The 6,058-nt window shown below is 38.5% G+C and overlaps 1 pseudogene; it reads left to right on the top strand.

Annotated features, from left to right (window-relative positions):
• Nucleotides 1-234: 234 nt before the first annotated feature.
• LOC115942164 (large ribosomal subunit protein eL43 pseudogene) lies at nucleotides 235-514 on the top strand (annotated as a pseudogene).
• The last annotated feature ends 5,544 nt before the right edge of the window (nucleotides 515-6,058 follow it).

Raw genomic sequence — 6,058 nt, 5'->3', positions numbered from 1 at the left:
GGTGAGGGAAAAGCTGACGTCCTGCTGAGTAGGGAGCCCAGCGAAGGACTCAATCGCAGGACCCTGGGATCATGACCTGAGCCGAAGGTAGACGCTTAACTGACTGAGCCACCCAGCCGCCCTATAGTTTTAGCTTTTAAGTTTAGATCTATAATCTGTTTCAAGTCAATTTTTGTGTATGATGTAAGAGTCAAAATTTTTGACTCCCTGGGCTGGGACCTAGTTTGGGGCGACATGGCCAAACGCACCAAGAAGGTCGGAGCCATCAGTAAATAGCAGACCCATTATAGTGCCTCCCTCAGGAAAATGGTGAAGAAAATTGAAATAAGCCAGCACACTGAGTACACTTGCTCCTTCTGTAGAAAAACCCAGATGAAAAGACCAGCTCTGGGGAATCTGGCATTGTGGTTCTTTCATGAAAACAGTGGCTGGTAGTGCCTGGACCTATGACACCATTTTTGCCATCACAGTAAAATCTGCTATCAGGAGACTGAAGGAATTGAAAGACCAGTAGAAGCTACACCATTTGAAACATTGCTAGCCAATAATCAATAGGTTAATTTATGTTTAAAAAAAAAAGTTAAGGTTTGTGTGTGTGTGTGTGTGCACATGTGTGCGTGTGTGTGTTTAATATTTTATTTATTTGACAGCACAAGCCGGGGGAGCGGCAGGCAGAGGGAGAAGCAGGCTCCCCACTGAGCAGGGAGCCCAATGGGGGGATCGATGGTGGGATCGATCCCAGGACCCTTGGAGATGACTTGAGCCCAAGACAGACACTTAACCGACCGAGCCACCCAGGAGCTCCTATCTTGTTTTTTAACTTCGATGTCTGGCTAGTCGTTCCAGCATCATACAGTGAAAAAACTACTCTTTCTCCCCTGAATTACCTGCTGCTTACCAAAACTCAGTTAGCCATAGTGAGTAGGGTCTATTTCTGAACTCTCCTGTTTCCTTGATCTATGTGCCCATCCTTGCTCCAGGACTGCACTGTCTTAATTAAGGCAATCCTGACATCAAGAAGCAGAAGTCCTCCAATGTTATGAAGATGTTTCAGCTACTCTTGCTCCTTTGCATTTCCATATACATCTTAGTGTAGGCTTGTCAGTTTCTACAAAGAAGACTCCTGGGACTTTGATTGGGATCATATTAAATCTACATATCAGGGGCACCTGGGTGGCTCAGATGTTAAGTGTCTGCCTTCGTCTCAGGTCATGATCCCAGGGTCCTGGGATTGAGCCCGCATCGGGCTCCCTGCTCCACGGGAAGCCTTCTTCTCCGTCTCCCACTCCCCATGCTTTGTGTTCCCTCTCTCGCTGTGTCTCTGTCAAATAAATAAATAAAACCTTTAAAAAAATCTACATATCAAATTTAGGGAGAATTAACATTTTAGTAATATTGAGTTTTCTAGACTATGTTCATGGTCTATCCTTTTATTTGTATCTCACTTTAATTTCTCTCAAAGTGTTTTTTCATTTTCAGTGTAGCGATCTCACACATATTTTGTTAAATTTAACCATAAGCATTTCAGCTTTTGATGCTATGACTAACCCTTGAACAACACAAGGTTTAGGGGTGTGACCCCCAACAGTCGAAAATCCCCCGTGTAACTTTTGACACCCCCAAAACTTAACTACTAATAGCCTACTGTTGACAGGAAGCCTTATCAATAGCATAAACAGTTGACTAACCAAATTTTGTGTGTTATATGTATTAGATATTGTATTCTCACAATAAAGTAAGCTAGAGGAAAGAAATGTTATTAAGAAAGTCATAAGGGGGGGCGCCTGGGTGGTTCAGTCAGTTAAGCATCTGTCTTGGGCTCAGGTCATGACCCCAGGACCCTGGGACCGAACCCCGTATCGGGCTCCTTGCCCAGCTGGGGAGCCTGCTTCTCCCTCTCCCTCTGCCTGCCGCTCCCCCTGCTTGGGCTCTCTCTCTCTCTGTCAAATAAAAAAATAAAATAATAAAGTACTGTACTATAAAAGAATCCACATTATAAGTGGACCTGTGCAGTTCATACCTGTACTATTGAAGGGTCAATTGTATTGTAAATTCATTTTCCAGTTGTTCATTACTGGTATATATAAATACAATGCATTTTTATATATTGACTTATATCCTTCAAACTTGCTAAATTCATTAGTAGTTCTAGCAGCTTTTTTTTTTTTGTAGATTTCTTAGGATCTGATATGTACACAATCATGTCATCTTTTTCTTTTTAAGATTTATTTATTTTAGAGAGAGAGAGAGAGAGAGCACATGCTGGGGGGGAGGGGCAGAGAGAGAGGGAGAGAAATCCTCAGACTCCCTGCTGAGCATGGAGCCCAAAACGGGCTTGATCCCAGGACCCTGAAATCATGACCTGAGCTGAAATTAAGAGTCAGATGCTTAACCAACTGAGTCACCCAGGAGCCCCACAATCATGTCAAAGAAAGTTTTACCTCTTTCTTTTAAATCTTATTTATTGCACTGACTAGAATCTCCAGTATAATATTGAACAGAAGCGATGAAAGTAGACGTTCTCGCTTTATTCCTGATCCTAGAGAGAAAACATTCAATTGTTTACTATTAAGTATTATATTGGGGTGCCTGGGTGCTGCAGTCGGTTGATCGTCCAACTCTTGGTTGGTAAGGCTCTGTGTTCAGTGAAGAGTCTGCTTGAGATTCTCTCTCCCTCTCCCTTTGCCCACTCCCCCACCACATGATCTCTCTCTCTCTCTCTCTCAAATAAATGAATCTTAACAAATATAAGTATTATATTAGCTGCAGGTTTTTTATTATGGATGCCTTTTCAGGTTGAAACACTTTAAAAAATTCTAGTTTCCTGGGAATATCATAAACAGATGTTAATTTTTTTTTAAAGACTTTATTTTTAAGTAATCTCTTCACCCAACGGGGGCCTTGAACTCACAACCCTGGGATCAAAAGTTGCACAATCTACTGAATGAGCCAGCCAGGCACCCCATTTTTTGGGGGGGGTTAAATTTCATTAAATGCTTTTTCTGCTTCTATTGAGATAATCATACGATTTTTCTTCTGTTTTCTATTTTTTGGCAAATTACATTGATTTTTTTTAAATTAAAAAATTTTTTTTCTTTCAAATTTTTATTTAAATTCTAGTTAGTTAACATTATACTTAATACTGGTTTCAGGAGTAGAATTTAGTGATTCATCACTTACATGTAACACCCAGTGCTCATCATAACAAGTGTCCTCCTTAATACCCATCACCCATTTAACCCATTCTCCACCCACCACCCTCCATCAACCCTCGTTTGTTCTCTATCATTGAGAGTTTTTATAGTTTGCGTCCCTGTCTTTCCTTTTACTACCCCCCAACATGTTCTTCTGTTCTGTTTCCTAAATTCCACATATAAGTGAAATCATATGGTATTTGTCTTTCTCTGACTGACTTATTTTGCTTAGCATAATACACTCCAGCTCCAACCAACACTGATTTTTTTTTTTAAATTACATTGATTTTTGAATGTTAATCTAACCTGGCATTCCTGGGATAAACCTCACTTCATCATAATGTACTATTTTTCTTATAAATTAGAATTCTACTTGCTAATATTTTGTTAAAGAGTTTTGTAACAATGTTCATCAAGGATATTTGTCTGTAGTTTTCCTATCACTTTGGTTAATGTTGGCCTCTTTTTTTTAAGATTTTATTTTATTTTTTAAAAGATTTATTTATTTGAGAGAGAGAGCATGCACGTGAGTGGGAGGAAGGGCAGAGGGAGAGAGAGAATCTCAAGCAAACTCCTTGCTGAGTGCGGATTCCCAACATGGGGCTTGATTTCACAACCCTCAGATCATGACCTGATGCGAAATCAAGAGTCAGATGCATAACTGACTGAGCCACCCAGGCGCCCCTTAAAGATTTTATTTTTAAGTAATCTCCACACCCAATGTGAGGCTCGAACTCAAAACCCCAAATCAAGAGTCACAGGCTCCACCGATTGAGCCAGCCAGGCACCCAAGGTTGGCCTCTTAAAATGAGATGGAAAGTATTCTTTCTTCCTCTAATTTCTGAAAGAATTTTTATAGATGCATATATTTCTTTCTTGAATGTTTGTTGGCATTCACCAATGAAGCCATCTGGGTCTGGAGGTTCTTTGTAGGAAAACAAATTTTTTTTAAAATATTTTATTTATTTGGGATGCCTGGTGGCTCAGTCAGTTAGGTGTCTGCCTTTGGCTCAGGTACACAAATAAATAATAATAATAAAAATCTTTAAATAAAAAAAGATTTTATTTATTTATTTGTCAGAGAGAAAGAGAGAGAGCACAAGCCGAGGGAATGGCAGGCAGTGGGAGAAGCAGGCTCCCCACTGAGCAAAGAGCCTGATGCGGGGCTCAATTCCAGGACCCTGGGATCATGACCTGAGCCAAAGGCAGATGCTTAACCAACTGAGTCACCCAGGTGTCCCAGTACAAAAAATTTTAATTACAAGTTCAGTATTTTAATAAATGGAAGGCAATTTAGATTTTCTATTTTTTGTGTCTGTTTTAATACTTGTGTCTTTTAAGAAATTTTTGTTTCATCTACATTATCCAATTTATTGGCATAAAGTTATTTATAACATTTCCTTATATCTTTTTAATATTTGTAGAATACTTAGAGATGTCTTTCTTTTATTCCTGTTATGGGTAATTTGCCTCTTCCTTCTTTAAAATGACCAATCTAGCTAGAGATTTATGAATTATATTGCTATTTTCAAAAAGCCAAACTTTGTTTTTACTGATGTTGCTTTATTGCTTGTCTGTTTTCTATTTCATTGGTTTTCTCTCTTATTTTTATAATCTCCTTTCTTCCACTTATTTTGGATTTAATTTGCTCTCCCTTTTCTAACTTCCTAATGTAAAAGCTTAGGTCAGTGATTTTAGACTTTTCTTCTCTTATAACATAAGCATTTAAACCTATAATATCCCTTCTAAGCACAGCTTCAGCTGCATTCCACACATTTTGTACTGTTATAATTATCATTCAATTAAAAATATTTTCTAGTTTCCCTTATGATTTTTTTATTGGCCCATAATTATTAAGCAGTGTGTTGTTTAATTTCCAAATATTTAAAGATTTTCTAGATCCGTTTTTATTATTGATTTCTAATTTAATTTTAGTCGGGTCAGAGAATAAACTCTGGGTGATGTCAATTCTAAATTTATCAAGACTTGTTTCAAAACCCAGCCCGTGGTCTATCTTGGTGAATGTTCTGTGTGCTCTTGAAAAGAATTTTGTTAGGTGGAGTGTTCAAGTTGGTTGGTGGTGTTTTTCAGGTCTTGTCTATTCCTTCTGATTTTGTGTCCACTACTCTCAATTACTGAGAGAAGAGTATTGAAATACCCAAACTTAGATTATACCATTAATGCTTTACTGTACTTGTTTTATCACATAGCTATCCATCTATCTGCCCATCTGTCATTATTCTGATGCATTTCCAAGTTAATTGAAAACTTTGTATACATTTTTCTCTAACTGCTTCAATATGTGTACCGTTAATTGAAGATCAATGTTCACTTAGAGCTTGTTCTTTTTTTTTCAGTAAAACAAGAAGAAGAAAAAAATTTAAGTTTGACAAATACATACACTTGTGATACAGACTCTTATCAAGATAAATATAACTGGGGTGCCTGGGTGGCTCAGTCAGTTAAACATCTGACTCTTTAATTTTTTTTTTTTTAAGATATATTTGTTCATTTAAGAGAGAGAAAGAGACAGGGAGGGAGAGAGGGGCAGAGGGAGAGAGAGACAAAATCTTAAACACACTCTGCACTGAGCATGGAGCCTGACTTGGGGCTCAATCCACAACCCTGAGATCATGACTTGAGCTGAAACCAAGAGTCAGATTCTTAACTCACTGAGCCCACCCAGGCGCCCCAAGCATCTGACTCTTGATCTCAGCTCAGGTGTTGATCTCAGGGTTGTGAGTTCAAGCTGCACATTGAACTCTACACTGGTCAGGACCCTACTTAAAAAAAAAAAACTAACCATCATTTCCAAAAAGTTCTATTTTTCCTTTCCTAGTCAATCCCAGCTCCCTGCAGATGCA

The sequence above is a fragment of the Leptonychotes weddellii genome, chromosome 10 (assembly GCF_054177405.1).
Source record: "Leptonychotes weddellii isolate Sample4059 chromosome 10, ASM5417740v2, whole genome shotgun sequence".
Lineage (NCBI taxonomy): Eukaryota > Metazoa > Chordata > Mammalia > Carnivora > Phocidae > Leptonychotes > Leptonychotes weddellii.
The sequence above is the reverse complement of the archived record's forward strand: the minus strand, read 5'-3'. Positions and strand labels throughout refer to the sequence as shown.